We start from the raw sequence: 21,843 nt of genomic DNA, 5'->3' as shown, positions 1-21,843 counted from the left end.
TGGTGCTGCCTCCAGGGATGGAGAGAGTGACTGGAAACTGAGTGAAAATCAGTCCATCAAGTGAAAAAAAGAAAACCCCAACTTTTCAAGTGCCTGCCACGCTCGTCAAAGTTGAACAGAGCTGTGCGGGAACTGAAAACGCACTGTCCAGAGGTAATGGAAGGGGCAGCGAGCGGAAGGCATGTCTGCAGGATCGGGTCCAGTGCAACCAACAGCACTTTGCTGAGTCTAAGCACTGGGCTTTCCTGCAGTCAGTCTTGGAGAGTCACCAAAAATGTGTGATTAGATTGAGGTGTAGATTGAGTTACCGTATTCAAACCTGATGTCTCTTGAAATGGTCCTAGAAAAACATTTTTTGTGGCATGGGAGAGAGACATGTCTTGTGGTCAAGGTCCTAGACAGTGACTTAGGGATTTCTCTCATATTTCCTATGTGACTTTGGAGTAGTTGGTTTATTCGTCTGTACCTCAGTTCCTCTGAGTCTTCCCATCCTTTAGTTTTGTTTTGGGAAGGTTGCAAGGTCTGTGAAAACAGCTGTCTCTTTCCTGTATGTGAGCGAGACATTAACCCTTTATGAAAAATATGGTAACCAAACCCCAGACTGGAGTTGCTGTACTCAATGTCACCTTTCAATAGTAAACAGAGTCTTACTCTGATCAGTCTTTAAACGTGATAAATGTGTCATGCCGTTTATACAGCAACATCATACTGTTTACACTCCAATTCCACTACAGATTTCATTTGATCACAAGCACTGGAGACTAATCGTTCATAGCACTTGAAAAATGGCAGTCTGAAATTTCAGATGGGTTGATTGCCGACATCCCCTGGGTTTAGTTATAACAACTCTTGTAGTACTGTGGCAGGCTGCTGAAACCTGGTAAAGTGTAGGTGGAACATACACAGACCAAGCAAAACTTTGCTCAGAATGGTGGCGGTTGTTCTGCTGTTTGTAAGTGTTTCCATGCATAGACGTGGACGAGTGATAACTTTGCTCTCTGACTCAGACCTTTCATTAGCCACTAATAATCAATGAGAGCAGGCAAGTTGGACAAAGCAGACAGGCTGTAACTTAAAAAAACCCAAACAACAGTGCGTACTCTCATCCCTCACATGTGGGCTATTCCTGTGCACATTACCATACACAACCATGCATCAAGCCATGCACAGGAGCTGGAGAAGAGCAGTGTAATTTACGCAAATGTGACGTACTTATGTGGCACTAGTGAGAGGTAGGTCATTTTAAGAACATGCCTCTTCCTGCAGTAAGAGTAAAAGCCTTTCTTTTAAGTTGCTGACATTGAGCTTGAATTTTAAAATTGTTTTTTGCAGTTGAAAACTGAATTTGACTATGTTTATGTCCTCCATCCTTCTCCACCCTCCTCAGCTTCCTTATTGCCTTGCTTAAAGAGGAGAATTGGGATGCATTCTCCATGGTTGTGTTTTAGGGACCTTCAGGTCAGCTCTGAGAGCTGCGATGAGTGCGATACCTGTAACTGCATGAGTGAAGCAGGAAAGTAGAGTGGGCAGTCGGTCACCGAGTGAAAGAAGTAGCCTCTGTGTGAGGCAGAGGTGGCATCCAGAAACAAACCTGCGAAGTCTGTTCATCTTTGTTTCACAGTCAGTGGATGCTGAGAGGCAGCGATGTTGCACCGCGTGAACCGCTGTTGGGAGAAAGGGGGGAAAAAAACCCCCAAACCTGCACCATCTCTAGCAATTGTGCTGGTGCAAAAAGTGTGAGATGGGGAAGGAGAAATTTACCTCTTTTGTTCCTACTTTTGCCCATAAAAGCCAAGCTTCATTTTTTTCTCAGATAATCCAGAAGCAAACACCGTGTCACGTGTATGATGTGTGTTCCTAATGATGGGGGGAAACAGGTACCCCCGCAATGCTACAGTACAGGTTCCCTGCACAGTGGCTGCAGTAGAAGTTGATACAAGTAACCACAGCCAAAATGAGGAGGAGGAAAATAAACAGGGAAAAACTGTAGCATCACAGTTTAATAGGCCTGTGCTGATGCACCATGTTCCACATGGTGTAATAATGCCATTCAAAACCTGGTTTATATTTACAATTTTCTTTAGTCAAGAAAGCTTTTGAAATTAATAATTACCGTAAGAAATCTGTTCTGTTCAGCAAGCATTGGACTTAATTTGTCTGGCTTTTAAATAGTCTGAAGCCTTATCTATTACAGGAATCCCCTGATCTTTCCAGGATGTTTTATACATACAGTAGCTGCTTCCTCTTATAGAAATAATGTCATTTGGAAGTGAACAGTACATGCTGAAAAAGCTTTTGTCTGCAATCAAATTGGCAGCGACTGAGAAAATCCAGATGATCTCCCAAAGGGGAGTCTGTGCAGCTGGGCCATTCTTTGTTACAGTAGTATTTTGCTCTTTCTATTTAAACACGTTTTGTATTCTATCTGCCACACACACCTGCCAGTATTGTGATCTTCCTGCTATGACATAAATGTGAGTGGGACTATGTAGGACAATGTTGTGACCAAACTAGCATCGCTTAGAGTCCAGCTGCAAAATGGATGAGTTTATCCCTGTTAAGTCTGTAAGAGAAGAGCTGTGAGTGCTGACATCGTTTGTCTTTAGAAATGTAAAGCCATGCAAGGACAAGATTCCTCTCACCTCTTCTCTCACCTTCAGATGATTTCTGCCCCCCCCCAGCTTAGCTGATGACATGATATTTGGATTTCACTGAGGTTTCTCAGTCTCCTTCCTGTCTTGATATCATTTGGCCAGTTGTCAGATATGTGTGTAATGATGGTACTCTGGTGCTAGAACACGCTGATGAAAGATTACATTTAACTTAGTGTGACAGAGGTGATCATGGATTTTTTTTCACCCAGGCACAGTGTGCTGCCAGGCCCATGACTTACTGAGTGGAGGAAAGATGTATCGAGGGTTTCAAGGCCAATTTCCTCTTTGACTTTCTTTCCCTGGGTTGATAGCTTGTTTCTTCATTAGTATATTTACAGTGAATATTAAACCAAAAGCTGCTTTATAGGCAAAGTAAAAAGTAAAAGGAAAATGCAATTTTTTGGAGGAAAGCCAGATTTTTTTTTTTTTCTGGGGTTTAGCCAAAATGAGAATCACAATGACCTGAGTATCTGGGGATATCAAAACTAAATTAGTCTCAATTTCCTCTTTGACTTTCTTTCCCTGGGTTGATAGCTTGTTTCTTCATTAGTATATTTACAGTGAATATTAAACCAAAAGCTGCTTTATAGGCATAATTAAAAGTAAAAGGAAAATGCAATTTTTTGGAGGAAAGCCAGATTTTTTTTTTTCATTCTGTTCTGGGGTTTAGCCAAAATGAGAATCACAATGACCTGAGTATCTGGGGATATCAAAACTCAAAATTAGTCTCAGGAGCCTGATAATCTGACAGACAAGAATTTACTCTACTGAACTAAAGCTGTCTAATTTTGACAGATGTGATGGATTAAAGAGAAAGCATCATTGACCTGGTTCCACTCTGTTAGGCTTTCCAATTAAACAGGGTGTTGTAGAAAGCGAGACCTTGCAGACTAATACCTGGCCAGCAGGACTGAGGTTTTAAATGTCCCTTATACTTTAAAAGATGTTCCTTTAAAGGTTTTGCTTGAGTGCTAATCCCAGAACACTAATGATGCAGTCTCCTGTAGGGATGTTATCTTTTTCTAACCTCTTTATTAACTGGCTAAATAGACAATTTTTGTGCTTTTGTATTTAGAAGCTCTTTAATGAGGTTTGAGTCCTCTGGCCAAGCCAAGTTAAGAGTTCAGATTTTGACACCAAGGAAGATGCCAGACTGCAGAAAACACATGGTGCACTTGCACATATAATGTGCAGAGCTGGCGAGAGACATTCATCAGGATGAAATTTTAATGGAAAACAAAACAACCACAGCATAACTGCAGCTGTTGGGAGGAAAAATTTTGCCAAGGATGTGACCAACCCTATCGTCATCAAGTCCTGATCAACTTTCTGAAAAAGTTCTAATGCCTTGAAATTACAGGCGCACCAGTCAATTTTAATCTAAGAAAGAAACGTAACAGAGGATTAAATCAAAGATGCAAGGGCCTGCGTGTGGCCTTGAGTTGTTCTGTAGCTAATCTGTCTCTGATATGCTCTGGTTATTGCAACCTCCTTCGCTCATCCAAATATTGTAGAGATCCTGTAATTTCTGTGCAATGGTAAGATGTCTGGAAAAGGAGGATCTCTTAAAAAAAAAAAAAAAAAAAATCCTGTCATCCTTGTTCAAGCAGGTGTGTTTGTTCCTAACGTCGCTACTTTGGACCAATAATGGCTCAAAACACCTTCTTTTCCACTATTCCAGAGTAATGGCTGTTTCTGTCTGCTCTTTTTGTAGATTGAACCTCCTAGTCCCTACACCAGCTTGGAGACTCAGGTTAGTACTACCCCCCCTCCCCACTTCTTTCTTACAAGAGGTTATCTGAAAGAGAGGGCTGATCTGCTGTTGCCCACCATATTTATGATATTTAACCGTGTTGGTGGCCCTGGAGAAGGTGCGACTGTAACAGCAGTAGCAGTAGCTCCCAACATGACTGACTGGGCAAGAAGAGAACCAGACTCTTTACAGGAAACAGTAGGTGCAGGTGGTGAGGAAGGGACCTGGTGTTCAGTTGGACAACAGCAGAAGTGACTTGTATTTGTTAGAAGAGAGGATGCAGTCCTCAAGGCAGTGCAAGCATCCATTCATGGGATTCTCATCTCTTTTTGTTATACTCAACTTCCTAGCTTTTGTTGTGATCCCCGCTGCTAGTATGTTACTCTAAAATACTGTTGCACTGCCAATTTCCTCTTTAGACATTACAATGAATGGTAATGAATCCGTGGAGATGCCTGGCACCAGAAGGTCAAAGTGACAGAAGGGATTTTACAAAGTCACTGATGTTTTGATTTGTGTTTTCTAACAAGGCAGCATCATTGATTTCCATTCTTGCTGATCTTTGGGAGACAGCAAAGGCAATGGTACTTGCATACCGAAGATGAGTGTTCATTCAGAACACACATTTCCAATGTCCCTTAGTGACTGCATAAATATTTCTACCTTGGTCTTCTGCTGGCCTTTCTCTGGGGAAAGCTTTTGACTGTTTTGTTATTTGTTTCAACAAGCCTGCTACATCTTTTTTATGGACCTCACTTTGGAGCCAAGCCTTTGTGAGTCAAAACTGGCAAGGAAAGATCACACAAAGATTGTTATACACAATGGCATTATAAAGTGGTATCAAAACACAGAGTACCTAATAAAGTACTAATCCGTACATGATGTAGAACTAGAAATATACAGTAAAAATGAAGACTTACTTTATTGCTGACTTGAAATAGTGTAAGAACATCAGTTTGTGTCAGTGAAGGTACTAGGGGAGAATGCATATGTGAGTACGAGCAAGAGAATTTCATGCTTGGAGGAGAAGGAAGTGAAAGGGAGATCATCAGCTCCAGCTGGTACACCTGCCAGCTGCCACAGATTACTGGCTGAGGTGATGCCTTCAGTCCCAGCATACCACTTCCTTGTCCTGCCCTGCCAGTCTGCATCTTCCCTGACCTGCATATCATTCGCTCTTCCAGCCCGTTACCTCCTTGCTAAGACTGCCAGCAGGAGTGCCATGTGACTCCAAAAGTTGCTGTGCTTTCAAGGGGCCTTAATATTTTTGGGGTCAGGGAGGGCATAAACGCATTGTTGAATGAATAATTAATGTAGAAATTAAGTGTAGGCTTATATGTGTTGATATTTCTTTCAGCATTACTGAAAGCCACGTCCACTTCTGAATCCATTTTCTGTAGAAAGCTGCTTACTTCTGACCTTGAAATAGATGAGGAGAGCCAAAACCAACTTCTTATGGGCATCACACTTACATCCCAAAGTGTTCTAGACTGCTGGGGGCTGCTCCAGTGTAGGAGCTAAGACCAGGCAGGTATCCTGGGGTGGGGGAGGGAAGGGACTGTCTCTCTCTCAGAGGTGGAAGTAAATCTGGATATCACAGCTGAAGGTCACGGCATGACTTTGGTTTCTAGGGATATATTTCTCTTTAGGTGAAGTGGTCAAAAGCATTCGGATTAGCAGTGGAAGTTGTTTTATATCCAGACTAAGAAGTTAACAATTCGAGACTGGGCCACAGTCTTAGCTGCGAGTGTCTCTGTTTTCTTTGCTGTGAAAAAGCACTGTGAGAAAAACAACATCAGCAGCTTTAATGTTTTGCCAACTCGAACAGGATGCTAACTAATACGGTTAGTAAAGAATCCCCAAATTTGCAGAAGTTTCCCCGTATGCTTTATTCTCTTCCTTTTTCTTTGGGGACACGTGGGAGCGGAGAGTAGTGCTGCATTCATTTGAGACATGTTGAGCAGACTGGTGAGCAGACTTCTCTGCTTTGGTGGTTTCCTGCACAATCTTGGGATGAATCGGCTCATTCGAGAGTTTCTCTCGGCTGCCCTCTGGTTTCCTGTCTCGGCTCTGGTTTGGTTGGTATTTTTAATGTTGACATTTCAAACCCATGCTGTGGTTGAAAGGGGACCGTATTCTGGAGGCCTTGTCATGAATTTTTCGTATCATTTCCACTCCTTTCCCTAGTCTTCCAATCAGCTGTACAACTGTTGAAAATTTTACAGGTATGGCTGCAAAGTGATGATCTAAAGAGAGAATGGGTACTCTTCCAACCAGCTCAGCTTCAGCAGATCTCTTTGAATTCCCCTATAAAGATATATTTTGGGTTGTATGTAAGTGAACAGAGGGAAAGCATTTACTTGAGAGCTAAGCAAGTGTTTTCGGCTGATATTTTTCCAAGGAAAAGACAGTTTCTGCAAACAAAATAGTTTTTGCACAATTCCCTCACGTTCTTCTCTCTTTTAGAGGCATATCTCAAAATACTTTGTTCAAATTGGACCTGCCAAATCACACTACTCGTGTTAATCAAATAGCAGTGTATTGGTGATCGGTCTGATTCGTTTATACCTACCTGTGCTGGGACAGTGTGTCAAAAGATGATGCAGTCAGGCAGTTCCTGTTCTCCCTGTTCTTTTTTTGTAAGTGGGATTATATAGCTCATAAACAACTATTCTTTAGCTTTTCTCATGTTAAATGGTGTGTAACAAGCGTGAATCATGTAATGTATAAATTTGGTGCAGCAGATTAACAACTATTTAATCAGCTGTGTTTGAGGGAGTAGGATGTGGCAAATTTATTTGCACTGTGTTGCAAAATGATACTCATCTAGGGTGAAACCCAGAAACTTTGCCTTTACTGTATTGGAAAAAATATTTTGAAAACAAACCTCCCGTTTCCTATCTCTAAATCTCACTATGCACTAATGCCAAAAACAGATACCCCTGAGCATCCTTGAGGTGTTTGATAAGGTCATGTTGTCAGCATTCGTTTGGAGGGTTCAGGCGTGTTTGTCTGCACTATCGCACAAAGAGAAGCTGAGTGTAATTTGGAGAGAATGAAGAAAACAAAGAGAGAATGAAAGCTATTTTCAGTGGCTAAGATGGTTGTACATTACATCTGAAACAGCTGTGACTCTGTGACTACTTTTCTCACGATTTCAGAAGTTATCTCCATCAAGGAAATTGTGGCTGTTTGCATTTTGCACTTCCCATCCTTCATTTCACAAAAATACCAGGAGCCAAATGTAATGGTGTCAGCAGCAGTTAGCCCAGAGGTAAATTTTGGCCCAGTTTCTCATTTCCTCGGAGCAATGGAGTTTGTTATCGTCTTTGGGTTAGGGAGATAGTTATCGGTCTCCTTCCAAAGCTGTAGCTTTGTGACTGTTAAAAGTTGTGTGATCAGATGTTAGGGAGCCCTCTAAGGCTTACTGATATAGGACCGCAGAGTATTGCAGCTGGCGGAGGGAACGGGGCTCTGTGTAGCAGGTAATGGGACTGAGTAATTGGTGCAGCAATTGCAGTCCTTACCTCTTCCTTCACCTGTGAGAGGTAAACCTTGCCATGTGTTTTCCTTTTGCCAGTGCTATCCCCAGCATGAGTATGCTGCAGCGCTTGCCCTGAGAGCCACTGTCTTGAGGGGTGCTGGGCTAACCCTGTGGTAGGCAGATGTGCACCCTCGTGTCTGTGTGGTAAGCAGTTGGTTTTCCACTGCTTGGAGGTCAGCAGCATTTCTTCTAAGCTTATGACAATAATAAAATAAAAAATTACAATTCTTCTTCCCAGAATATAGAATACCAATTTTTCCTGTGTTGTTAGAAGTCAAAATATGAACTGATTTTTGCTCTGCAGTTTCCAGAAGATGCTCTCACTGGGGTAGCTGCTTGTGTGAGAGTAGCTGGTGGCTTGCAGCCTCTCTTTAAGTGATGGGCGCAGTTCCCAGGTGCTACTGAAGTGTGAAACTTGGAGATTGCTGAAATAACATGCGTACTCAGAATCTAAACATGAGACCTGTGTGTAATGCATATGCCATGCCAGGAGGATTTCAGCTGGAAAGTTACCTTAGCCAAGGGGGGATGCCAGTCCAGAGAGGATTACATTGGCAAAGAGCCAGGGTGAAAGATACTTTGAAGGCCTCTTCCCATAGAACACAAGGTGCTCTCCCACATTGGTGAAGTAAATATTGATGCTTGAGTACAGGCAGCAGTGTGCTTGTCACAATACAGCAACACCAGACTACTTTTTCATACCCTTCTGTAATTAGGGTGTACCCTGCCTGCAGCACAGCGGCTCAGTACCTCTTACCTGTGTCAGCCTCTCGTCTCTGAGAACAGCTTAGACACCGATCGCTCCCAGACAAAATTTGTATTTTAACAGTAGTGCCTTTAAAGAGACCAGGGGAGAATACTGCTTGTTACTGTCCTCTCTACCATTTAATTTAATCTTTTTTAAGAGCTAGCTCTTTTTAGAACAAAAATGTCCTACCCTGGAGAGCATCATGTAAGGAACAAAAATTGTCATATTAAAAGGTATTTATTATCCTGTAATTCCTTTCTCTGAAATTGATTCCTGGCTTAATTCAATAAACGACTCAGAACTGAAGGTTTGCGGTGTGCCAGTCTGTTGTGGGTGTTGCACTTCACGATTAAGTGGCTGCTTCGAACAGCAAAAACTTACTCTTGGTGCGTTTCTTGTGAGCGCCTGGCGAGATGCCTCTGTCATTGGGTACGAGTCAAATAACTTCATTGTCTATACGACTATCTAAATAATCGCGTGCTCAGTTGTTTGACCTTTAATTATTTCTACTGTTCAACCCAGAAATTTAAAACCATAGCCCTCAGCTGTGGGTGCCAACAGGGACTCAGGTCTGTGATCTGCCCTCGTAGCCTGCAGGTAGGAGAGAGGCCATCCAGAGGCGTGCAGCTGCCTGGAAAGCTCACGCACCTTTTACCCACGGGAACGATGGGGTGCTGCCAGCCCTGCTTGGATCCAGAGCACAAGTATGGCAGTAGCAGCAGCTGTACAAGTTGCCTAATCATGGATCTTAAAACAAAGATGATTCCCTTTGCAGATAAGTGAGATTTTTGCTCTTTGTGCATGGACTTGGTCAGCACATGCTTCACTGGGGGCTGCACAGCTGATTTCACCTGAGTGCCATGTAATCAGCATTTCCCAGTAAGACTAGATAAGAATTGCAAACTTAAAGGTGCTATATCCACTACTAAAAACAAGAATAGAAACGCTCCCTGTGTTATTTGTTAGCGTATCATATGGAAAAGAATCATTAAATAATTGGGAAACTGGTTTTTAAAAGAATATGACTAAAAATAATACTGAATCTTTTGTGTCTCTGGTTTTGGGTGTGTTTGGGACTACTTTCTGAGTCTTATGGTTACCTCACAAGTTAGAAACTTGGGGATTTTTCCAGTTTTAGTCAATATTCATGGAAAAAAACATGATTCCAGGAATCTTGGAGCCTGCAGAAAAAGTGCGTCTTGCAGTTTTTGTGACAAGATGATTGCGACTATTAACACCATAAATATGGAGTCTTTCATAAAATCACGTTGTGAAGATTAAAGTAAACTTCCAGGGTACTTGCTTTTCAAAATGCAGGTAAATAGTTTTCTTCTAACTCATTAATTTTGGGGGGCAAGGAGGGGTGCGCACCATTTCATAAGGTGCTGAAGTGAGTAAAGAGCTGAAATGCCTATGGGATATATGGCCACTGGGGAAAATTCTGCAATTTCTTGCAGTGACTGCACTCATTTTAATTGAGGATTTTGCATTCTGCTGTCAAAGTGAAGAGGAAAGAGCATGTTTTCCTTCCTGCTGAGAAATGTGAAAATACAAGTACAATTCATGGGCTTACCTCTGAAATCTTCATAATGCAGTCCCCATAGAAACATCCAGTGCAATCAAATTGCTGAGCTGTTATTGTCTAATAATCAGATACACTGATTTTGGCAAAGATAAGCCAAGAAACACAGCGGCTAGAAATGTCTCCATTGTTAAATGACACAAGAAAGAGAATTTAGGTCTTTTTAGGAGAATGCGTCTTTCAAATGTATCTGCTGAGTGGGTCCTTTTTGGATATAGGTGGGAAAGACTCTGCAGCATTAACTGGATACTGTTTGCATTGAAGATACCTAGGTACAGTCTCAAGCAGCATTTTGGGAAGTTTCAACTTTAGTTACACACACAGCCATTGTATGCGATTTGGCTGTGTACATAGAGAGAGAGAAAGAAAGGAAGAGCATACGGCTTTAAACTTCCATCTCTAGCCCTTGTTTTCTGCATTATTTCCATGAACAAACTGTGAGTAGTTTGGCATTGAAGGCCAACGGAGTCCTTTGCAAGAGTCTGTTGCGTGAAGAGGGTACACACTACGTGTCACTTACAGCATTGGTAGGAAGGAATCTAAAACTTGAATTTTATACGAAATGCCTTTAAAAAAAAAAAGCCTTATATAAAGCTTTCTAACTTAGGAAGGGGAAAAAAAAAAAGCACCTAGCTGTTAGCTCACAGTGGCTTGGGTGCTGTGTAATAATGTAATTCCTTTCTCCTGTTCTTTTGGAGGACGTTTAATGTTTTCAGCATGTTTTCAGTCCACTTGGTGCTTGTAAAAGCTGCTCCATGGACAGCACTGAGAATGAAATCTCCTGTTTGAGAGGTACAGCTTGGGCAAGCTTCCCAGACCCAGCACATGCGGAAGGGAACTTCTGTGATGGATGGGATGGTATTTTCGACTCTTCTCTGAACTGTGCATCCAGACCTCACTAAGCATCCTTGCTCTCATTTAATTGAGCCTGAACTATAGCTCATATGCTCTGGATGTCACCTGTGGGTTGGGTTTTGTTTTTGTTGGGGTGTGGTTTTTTTTTTTGTTCCCAGAATTATTCATGACCTGTCCAGTGGGTTGTCTGTCCCTTTTAATACTCATTTGAGAAAATATTCTTGTCCTTTCTAGAAACAGGGAAGCTTCTAATTGTTCATAAGTCCATTCATGGATGATGCAGCTTCAGGAACATAAAGTGCTCTTATACAGTTATCTTTAATTGTGAATATTTTTAACAGTACACCTACCAAAGCTTTATGCTCCCAAGCTAAGATCTTAAAAAGATATGAGAATTGTGATATTTCCCAGCAGAAGCTGATTTGCCAGTACCCTTTTAATATGCACAGCATTCAAAATGCTTACCAGCAATAGCTAATGTTTGTGGGGTGTTTAGCCTCTGATGGAAAGAGAATTGTAAAATTTAGTTCTGTGCTTGCCCGTTTTTATTGTATAGGTCAAATTGGCAGAAGGGAAGATACATAAATTATGTTAATTATAATCAATTACCATCAGAACCAAATGGTTCATTATGACCCTGTCTCTGCTGTACAGTAAAGATATTGTATGCTGTCATGCTCTGCACTTCAAATGACGTCACAGAACAGGAAAATTCTTGATTATTCCAGAATAATGGTAACTGGGCTAAAGGATAAAAGATTAATATTTGATAGCGTGAGGTCTGGCTGATTGCTTAAATAAAGCTCTAATGCAGAACTGTTTTGATAGCAAATAGAGAATTGTGCCAACAAACCAAAATATTCTGAGACTAATTGAACCCTTGGGTATCTGTTGCCATTCTTTAAGTGAAATTCATCTAGAAGTGCTTCTGATAAATATATCTAGAAATAAATAAGTACTTCATATCTCACAGATTGTAAATACAGTATATATTTTTGGCATTTGCAGTATTGCAGTGAGGGGCTATTAAGAGTTTTACAGCTGTTTCCTTTCTCCTATGCATCCCTTGGTGTCAGAACAGCAAGATAGGAGGAATTCACACGTTATTTTCCAGTTAAATGTTAGGTAGCTCCCTGTTCAACACCTCCTAGACTCACATTTGAGAGCATGCTTAATTACAAGCACCCACTTAAGTGCAGCTAACTTCAGGGAGGCTTTTCCTTGAAGTCCCACTGTGTATCACGCCTTCATTTCTTACACAAAACCAAATTTCCACTGCAGTAGTTTAAAATACATTTTTATCTCTGGAGCCCTTTTACATACAGTGGACTGGATCCTCTGGTGAGTAATTCACTGTGCCTCTCCTGACTGAAGTGGAGCAGTGTCGGTTTATCCTGGCTGAGGAGGTGACTTATTGTATTGAGGTGAAGTGTGTAAAATGCAGGTTGCCTTGCCAGCCTGGCAAGTTGCCAGTGCAGCTGGTGCGTAGTTGTGGAAGGTTGTGCAGCAGGTAGAACGAAAAGCTGCATGCAGGTGACCGGTGTCTGATGTTACCGCTTGTGCGGCGTTCTCTGTGCAGCATTTCTTCGGAGACATCTGGGATGCATTTCGCTTTGGGATTGGTTTGAAATGATACTGAAATGTGGGGTCTGTTTCTGTTTTACTTCATTTTCTGTAACAGCTACAGGTAAATGCAACTGACAAGGCTTTTGGGATGCTGCTCCTGCCCCCGGCCCTGCAATTTTCTCTTCCTCTGGTTACGCTGGGATTAGGCCTCAATGGCATAAATAGCTCTTCTGTAGCAAAGTGGTTTAAAGTGATAATTCCATTTTTTGGGTGGTGAGGCATAGCACAGAAAATAAAAATGCACAAATAATTTCTTAAAAACAATCAGATAATAATTGGATAAATATAGACATGCACAGATGTGTTTTGCATGCAGCACTTTCCAGATCTAGTTACAATAATTTTGTAGCCAGGGCAACTTCGAAGTGGCTACATCCACTTTCATGTAACACACTGAGAAATTTTTCTGTTTTTGTAATTACCTAGTCCTTCAAGTACTGGAGACCACAGTACAAGGAGAACCTACTTCTAAAACTGTTGTTCTCGGTTTACAGATGTAGGATGAATTATGCGGAAGGTTCTTTTGCTCGCATGCCTGGGCTGCTGCACAGATCGCATGTGCACTTTTTCGCATTAACCTTCTTCCTCCTATGACTGTCTTGTTTTACAGACTTGTTGACATAGCTTTGCAGTCCCTGTAGTTTTGCCTCGTTGTCAGAGTTCACTGGTATCACTAGAAGAGGAGTTAACTGGGCTGTAGGCTGGCAATAAAAGCATATTAGTAGCTGGTAAATCCAATGGAGATATGGAGCTAACATCTGGATTACATACTCCTGCGTTTTGTGGTCTGATTGGGAAAATGACTGCAACTGAATAGATTGCAGTGCTGAAGCCAAAGCAAGATTTAAAAGAAAAAGATGTAAATGTTTTATTGTCTTGACGTACGACAATGTTTATTGTCGCAGTTGATGACATCACTGAGGCAGTAGGCTAGGGAGTGACAATCGGTTGGTTGTCACTCCCAGGGGTGCTAGCTGGACATCCACAGAAGTGATGGAATTTGTCTGAAAACACTTTTCCATGGGAAATTAGGAAGAAAGCTAATAATCTTCGATTACTTGAAATGTTCCCTATATTTGCTCTTCAGGAAAAAGAAACCAAAATTGTGACTTGCTGATCTGGACCCTTGTTAATACTGGTGGGAATTGTGTGGTTCACTGTCATTTCCGTGACTGAAAATCTTGTGCTGGCCCAGGCCAAATGGGGTGTTTTGGCCGTGGAAACGGCACGTCCCACGCACACCAGCTGCTCTCTCTCCCCTTCAGCACTTTTTTGTGGCATCCCAGCCATGATGACAGGGGTGGCCCTGCCCATGAAGCATTGTATCCAGTCACATAGGCAGCCCTGCACTCCTCTATCAGGTATGTTTCAACTGCATCCAGCCATAGCAAGCTATGTGTTAGATAACCTTATCTGAAGAGTATGAGCATTTGGAGGCTGCGTCCAGTAATTGGCAGAGCATCTGAATTTGAGGCTTGCCTTTCAAAGCTAAAGCCAGACCCTGTATTATTGCCTAAGCTCCGTGTATTGTGTACGTGTAGAGAGCTGACAGCCTCAGAACAGGATTAGCAAAATCTGTCATGCAGTGAAAATACCGAGGATGTGAGATTTCTGAATCTTGTACCACCGCAGCCCTCAGGCAGAGCTGTAATATGCCCTTTCTGGCTGTTTGGCATTTGCAGCCTGTCACCCCAAAGCGTTGCTTATGTCCATTCTCGGAGAAAAACAGAACCAAAGACAACACCCTGCCAAGGCTTGCTTCTTTCTGTGAAAGGTGTGTGATTTTCCCCTGCAAGGAGTGCTTGCCTGAGAGGTGGGAGTCCCAGAGGGACCTTCTCCTTAGGCTGGGAGGGTGCAACCCCACTGTGCCAGCATCCCGGGGTGCCCTGGTCACGCTGCTCTGCACCACCCAAGTGGGGCGGTGGGACTTTGGAGAGTACAAGCTGTGCTGTCCCTCGCGGGAAGGGTCAGTTCCCTGCTCCTTGCTGGAGGACTGTTTCTCTATTTTACATGTGCTGCTGAACTGGAGAAAAAATCTGCAGTTTTAAGAATCGAATCAAGATGAAAATAGCGGTTGGGGAGCCTGTGGTGCTGGCTTGTGTTAGGTAGCAAGTGCCAGGTGCTGACATTTGTAATGGGTTAATAATTTGTATGCATTACAGCAAAGCCAAGCTTGAAGAGGAACTTCCAAGAAGGGTCGTGCTACAAGCAGGTTTGATAAGCTCCTGGCTCTGCTTGGAGAGTCAGCTTTAAAACAATTGTAGCCCTGAAATAGTTTTCTTCTTGCTGTTTATGTGTAATATAATTTATTGTACATATTATTCCATGACTTCACAGGACCTAGAAAGAATTTTTATTATTATTTTTTTGTTCCTGTGTCTTTTGGCATTTAATTGTACTTTATCCTACGTAGTAAATGTTACCTAATGTTTGTAATTGCTTATAATATGACTGTCTAGTAATGTTTGAGTTTACATACAGCAAACAAAATATTTTTAATAAACGCTGATAATAAGATCATGGTATTAGAAGAGCAAGCACTTAGTGCCTATAAAATGACACTAAGTTCATTATTTGCAAATTATCTAGATGGTAATTTGGTTGTGGCCTTCAACAGCGTTTGGTTTCTCAGCAGACAGGAAGTATGCAACGTTTGATTGCTGCTTCCAGAGCACCTTTCTGACAGCTCAGCTTTGAAATTTTGTTGGCATTTTTATCACGATGCTTGATAGCTGGACAAAGTGTCGTACAAAGGTCAAAAAGTTAGTTTTTGCTTATTGTTTTAAAAAAAAAAAAAAGGCAAAAAAGCAAAAGACAATTTAAAAAAATAAATCAATGAAGCTTTATCAGTAACTGCCAGATCAGGCTCATGGTAACCTTTCTCAAGGCCTGCTGCCTATTCCTTTGCCTGTGCAAACACAGAGATGTAGTGTAAATGGAGTAAATGGAGGTCGTTGCCTTTTTATTTTAGACATCAAACTGATGACTGACATACTTTTCTCATTCATTGTTTTTTCTCCAGTCAAATAGCTTTGTATTCTTTATAGCCCAGCCTTTCAAAACGGACACAGAGACATAAAATTGTTGATGTTTTTTATCTTATTTTTAAATTTTGATGTGGATCCTGAGTTAAAACACACCCAGGTCTCTGCTCCAGATTTCTTGTGTCACCTTGTGCAGGAGTCCCTTTCTGCCAAGCATAAGGTGTGGCTGGTGGTGTTTTACTCTCCCGGTCATATGGCAGTTTGGTAGCCTGGGCCAGAAAGTGCTGGTCATGTGCCAGTGCTGTTACTGTCAGTGATTTGGTCATTTGTGTGGAAGAATTAGCACGGGTATAACTTGGCTATTCATAAGGAAATTATTTAGTTCAGCATGATGGGGTTTATTTAAAAGGTACCTGATAGATTGCAGGTTGTGCCACACAGGAGGAGCTGCCCCGGTTGCAGCTGGGGAGGTCTGTGGGTTTTCGGTGGGTGGACATTTGCTGGGCAGAGCTCCTCCGGGCTTCCTGTGGGAGGGCTGTGAATCCTGGCACGGCTCTAGCTCACCTGAGGCAAACCAACGGGCTTGGAAAGTACAAAAGCTTCAGAGAAACTAAAACTCAAATGAAACTCTTATTCGGGGTCATACTCTGCAGTAGTGACCATGAGGAGCTCCTCTACAGGACACGTGTATGAGTAGCCTACGTATTTGACTAAGCGACTGGCCCCCGTCTCCATGGAAAGCAGAGATTTCTGGTGTGTAGGTGTTTCTTGTGACACCAGAAGGTGGAAGTCCAGGTTGTGTCCATTGCCTGTAGGTCACTTCAAGTGACAGCAGAACGCTGAGTAACTTCTGTGGAGTTAGTGGAGCCTGTGTGGTGCCTGTGAATCTGGGGGTGTGCGGACCTCGTTCATGTTACAGACATTTATAGGTTGTGTCTGGATATGTACTATATATAAAAATCTTTTAAATATAAATTTCCCACTGTTTTGTCTTGTACTACCATTGATATTTTTTGTAAATTCTGGTTCCAGCTTAGAAGCAACAGTTTTTCCCTGTACATCGTACACCACGCTACAAACACCGGTTTGGAAGCTGTTCCTTTACTGTGCAGAGAAAAAAGTTAGTAAAGACCTGTTTTGTTTTATTTTTATACAGACTGCCAATATCATGACTGATCCACAGGTCTATGCCACTTTTGACCATTACATGAAAATTCATTCTGAAGGCCATGCCGTTAAAATATGAGAGTGTTATTTCAAATTACATTTACTCCTGAGTGAATTGGGAGGCTTTGGCATAGCACCTAGTTTACACTAAGCCTGCCAGCAGAGGAAGTTAATCGAGAATTGTTGCTCCAAGGTGAATTCTTGCTGGTTTAGCTTGAATGACTTTCCACAGTAGACAGTCCTACATCTTGAGCTAATCTGTTCAACTCCAGGATTAGGTTGTGTATTTTCAAAAGCATGATTTCCTTGAAGATGCTTCTGAAACAGCCAGCTGAACCTGTCTGCTCCCTCATTCCCAGCTGTGTTGCTGGGTGCAACCACCAATTCCAACACCAAATAATGGCATCATTTGGAAAATGTCATCCATTTGCTGTGCTGAAGTTGTTCCGTGTGAGGGAGCGTGAGTCTGAGGCTCCACAGTGGGAGAGCAGGCATTGCAAAGAGTTGGTCAAGGACCTGGGGTGTCCTGGCTGGCAGTTTTCATTTTTTTTTTTTTAATTGGGATCATCAAGCCCCCTCCCCCCCTCAAGTTCTTAGCTGGTCATGAAAATACAGTGTTAGCAAGCTTCTTTAAGTGTCCGTGTCCCTCTTCAGTCCTTCCTGCCCTCCCTTGTCACCTCCTGATGTAACTGTTGTGGCTCTGACAGCATATGCTTTTTCTCCTAGGTTTCACATTCTTAATTAGATTTTAACTTTTAGTTTGATGTTTTCCATTATCTGAATGTTTCTCAAACTGAGATTTCTTTTGCTTAATGTCTGTCTTGTCTTCCCTCTGTGGCAGTTTATTTTGTTCCCTATAGGTAAATGTGCTGGCTGGAGTAGAACACTTTCTTGATGTCCTTATTTCCATTATTATCTGTCTTTGTATGTATCTGAATAACTAAGTATTTTGACATCTGAAGCAATACAGTGGGGGCTAAATTCTGTCAGTGCGATTTGCTTGGAAAATGCAGTCTTTTTCTATTCAGATTCAAAATTATAGGGCTTAGGCTGAAATTAGACTTGTAGCTTGTCTTTCTAGTTATGAAACTGTTGTTTTCACTAGATATTTTGAAATCTTGAATAACTGTATGTTTCCACAAGGGAAAATAATTTACAGAGCTGGGTAATAACCCTTACTCAGTAAAACACAAGGTGACTTGCAAGTTAGGCAGTTGCATCAATGTGTACGCTCACATGCTTTGAATTGAAGATGTTGTTTAAGTGTTTCCCTGATTCTGGCCCTTGATGCAAAACCATTTGCTTATAATTTCAGTGAATTGGCTTTTGCTGTCTTAAGAGGCTTTTTAATTATTTATTGGCAGTAATGCTGAATGGGAGTGAATTTCAAAGATGCATGCACTTTAAGTCAACACATGCGAACAACTGCATTTAAAATGCCTGCTTCAGCATTCAGTAGGGAAGAAGGATCCATTAGGCTGGTCGCAATCACAGGAGTGCAAATGCTGTGCAAAGATGTACAGTGAAATTCCTAAAAATGCTGAAGGGTGTTTGCCAGGGTGTTTAAAGGCATCCAGCTCTCATTGCCTTTGAATGAGAGACCCGTAGAGCTGAGTAGAAAAAATTTTTCTTAGCAGTTGCAAGTTTTAGATATTTGAAGTAGTTTTTCACTTCATTTCAAAACAAAACCAGATCTTTTGATATTTTCATAAAAGGTGAGCAGAAAATGCTCCTTAAACACAGTCCTGTGTTATGCACACATGTACCAGAGAAGTCCTAGAGATTCAGGTGTTCTTCCTGCTGACCTGCTGTGGAGCAGGAGGCTGCATGACTAATGGCAGTCACCAGGTAATACAAATTTCAGAGAGGTCTTTTCCAGCCTTTGGACCATAGTGGAAACGCATCCTGTTGATGAAGAGAAATAGCACGTGTGCTGCAAACTCCTGGTCTTAAGCATCCATATACACCCCAGAAATTCTTTGGGAAAAAAAGGAAAGGTTAGAGCAGGAATCTTATTTTCTCAGTCTCCTAGTTGTCATGTTTTTGCCATAAACCTCAACCATGCAATAGCGAAGATTGAGTATCTGCCCAAAGGACTAGTCTGCCTCAGCCTGAGAAATACCAATAGCGCATATTTCACTGAGGGTCAGAGCTCTGGCTCAGAGGCTGGGCAGTAGAACAGAAGTGGTAGGTGGTATCTCTGTAAATGCAAGTGCCGGGTAGTGTGACCAATAGCCAGAGGCAAAGTCTTACGTTACAGGTTTAATTAGAGAGTCTCGGGGAATATCTATCGTCTGAACATTATAACGCTTAGCAGGAACTTTGAGTCAAAGCCAAAGGTTAATAAGAATTAAACCACATTTTAACCATGTACATTACAAGGATTTATATTCTTTGCTGGAGCTGAATAATACATTACTGTAGTGCCATAACTGGTGTTATATATGACCTTATAAAACGTTGTGATCCTTTCAAGCATTTATTATTAAGTAAAAACTGAAGTATTTTTTCCAGCTATCCCACTTTCATAGTTTTTCCAAGTTTAAAATTGGTTTTGGAACATAGCCTGGAAAGAACAATTACACTAGCATCATTATTTTTAGGAAAATGTGCATAGCTTACTTCTCAGGTATATAGAAGTATTTTTTCCAGCTATCCCACTTTCATAGTTTTTCCAAGTTTAAAATTGGTTTTGGAACATAGCCTGGAAAGAACAATTACACTAGCATCATTATTTTTAGGAAAATGTGCATAGCTTACTTCTATACAGGTATATAAAGATGTAATGGTACTACATGTAGAAGGATAGCTGTGAAATGCTTTACTTTTCTTTGCCAAAATTTCATTTAAGCATGAGATATCATCTCAGCAATTGAGAACAAACTTGTAATTTCAGAGCAGAATATGAAAGCTGCTTCTTTAGTTTAAACTTCTGTTATGTGTTATCAGAGACTAACAAAAGTAATAGGAAACAACAAATAGCTAAAAATAAAGAATATCTCGTGTCCGTGTAATAAAGCATGTGTGCATCTAAGCAAGAAAGTGGACAAAGAGGAATCGTCACAGTCATTATCAATCACCAGTTGATCAGGTGGAGGAGAAACGGAGTCACAAAGCACTTGCAGTGCCTTTTTCAAGATCACACCGTGAGTCACTAGCCAGGTCACTGAGTTTGTTTATTAGACTTTTGGTTCCCTTCTCCTGTTACTGTTATTTGACAGCCACTTCTCCTTGCAGCCCTTCGTAAGGGCGATGTCTGCTTCTTTTACTGATTGCTGCTGTTGATTTCTAGGCAGTGCAGGGTGCTAAAATAATTTTTGAAGTTTGTCTTAGGTAAATGCGGTTAAAGAAATGGAGCTAAAATCAAAGAATTATTCTGATTTTGGCAATGAATAGAATAAAAGGTGACAGTTCAGGATGACTCTGGGAGAAATAGATGGTGAACCCTCAGTCGAGTCTCTGAGATCTTTAGAGATTAGAGTCTGAAAATCCTCTGCAAGCTTTGAAAACTTCACCAAATTCATATATTAAGCTGAGTCAGGGCTGTGATTGTTCACGTCTGTACCTGTCTACCTTTGTGAAAAGAATGGACACTTGGATAGTAGAGAGCAGTACTGGCAGACGATATAGCTGCACTGTCCTGGGCTTGTCCCCTAGTGGCAGAGGGTAAAGGAGGGTTCTCAGGAGATGCTCCCCACCTGTCACTGTGGTGATACTTTCATAACAAAAGCCAACAAAACGTTTCTAACACTTATGTGCCCAGGCTGGTTGTTTCTTGAGCACCTGAGCATTTCCTCCCAGGTACGACTGTGCTAAATGGGCTTTTTCCACAAGGACCTTTATTATAATTTCACTTTTCTTCTAATTAACTTTGAGCCAGCCTTCCAAACTGTTCCCATGATATTTCTCTAAAGCAGGACTGCTGTGTAATCTGTAAGACCATATGTAGATAGAAGGCGCATGTATTTCCCCTTTCTTTGGCCTCTCTAATGATTTTTCCTAGCAGATTTTCTGCCCTGTAGCCCAAACTTTCAAATGTTTACCAAAAACTTGGAAAGGCCTCGTCTTAGAAAACTTACCCTTTGTTATATGCTTCCCCTGGATCATCTGGCAACAGTGCTCTGTTCCTTAAGTGCTTTCCTTTAACGTAAGTGTTGCTGGTGCTGAGTGCAGTCTCCCTGCTTTTTATTATTGTTGTTGTTTATTAAATATACTTACTTAATATATAATGCTAAAAATAGTTTTGCTGCAGAAAGAATGTGGTGCTCTTTTTGGTTTACAGTTTTGGCATAACTGTGTTATACCAATATCAACTTCGTATGAGGTATGTCCAGTTAGTGGGATCAGTGAAAATGAGTTAATGTTTATGTTTCTCCACAAAGCTACGTAAATACAAAATTTCTTGCCATTAGTTTCAAAATTTTAACAGGATCCCCTTGTTATTTAACAAAGTATTAAGTACTTGTCCAGAGAGCACAGTAACAACCTTCAGGCAGATTTCTAAACACCATAACAAGCTTAACGCAAATAATTTGGTATTTCTGCATCACCCTTGATGTCTTATTCTTTGGGTTTGTTTGTTTTCTTACTGTTCTTGTGTGACACAGAAGTATATAGGCAAATGCTAGCCAAGAATAAACATTATTATTTTTATCATCGTTATTATAAAGTAAAGCTGTGTAAGTCTGTCTGGGTAACTGCACTTGTACCATAGGTGATGCCATGGTCTGAGCATGAGAAAGGGGTGCGCTGATTGCTCTCCTGTAACTGGTGTCTTAGAGCAGACAGAGTATCAGATAATCTTGGACAAGGCTTGATTCTACTTACATTTTTGCCCTAACTACCAGTTATCCTCAGGGTACTCAGCCCCCTGAGCTGGAAGACAGGGACAGTGAGCAGGATGAACCCCCCATAATCCAAGAGGAAGCAG

This window comes from Aptenodytes forsteri, unplaced genomic scaffold, assembly GCF_000699145.1.
Source record: "Aptenodytes forsteri isolate BGI_AS27 unplaced genomic scaffold, ASM69914v1 Scaffold84, whole genome shotgun sequence".
In the NCBI taxonomy this organism is placed as follows: domain Eukaryota; kingdom Metazoa; phylum Chordata; class Aves; order Sphenisciformes; family Spheniscidae; genus Aptenodytes; species Aptenodytes forsteri.
Note: the sequence above shows the minus strand (reverse complement) of the source record.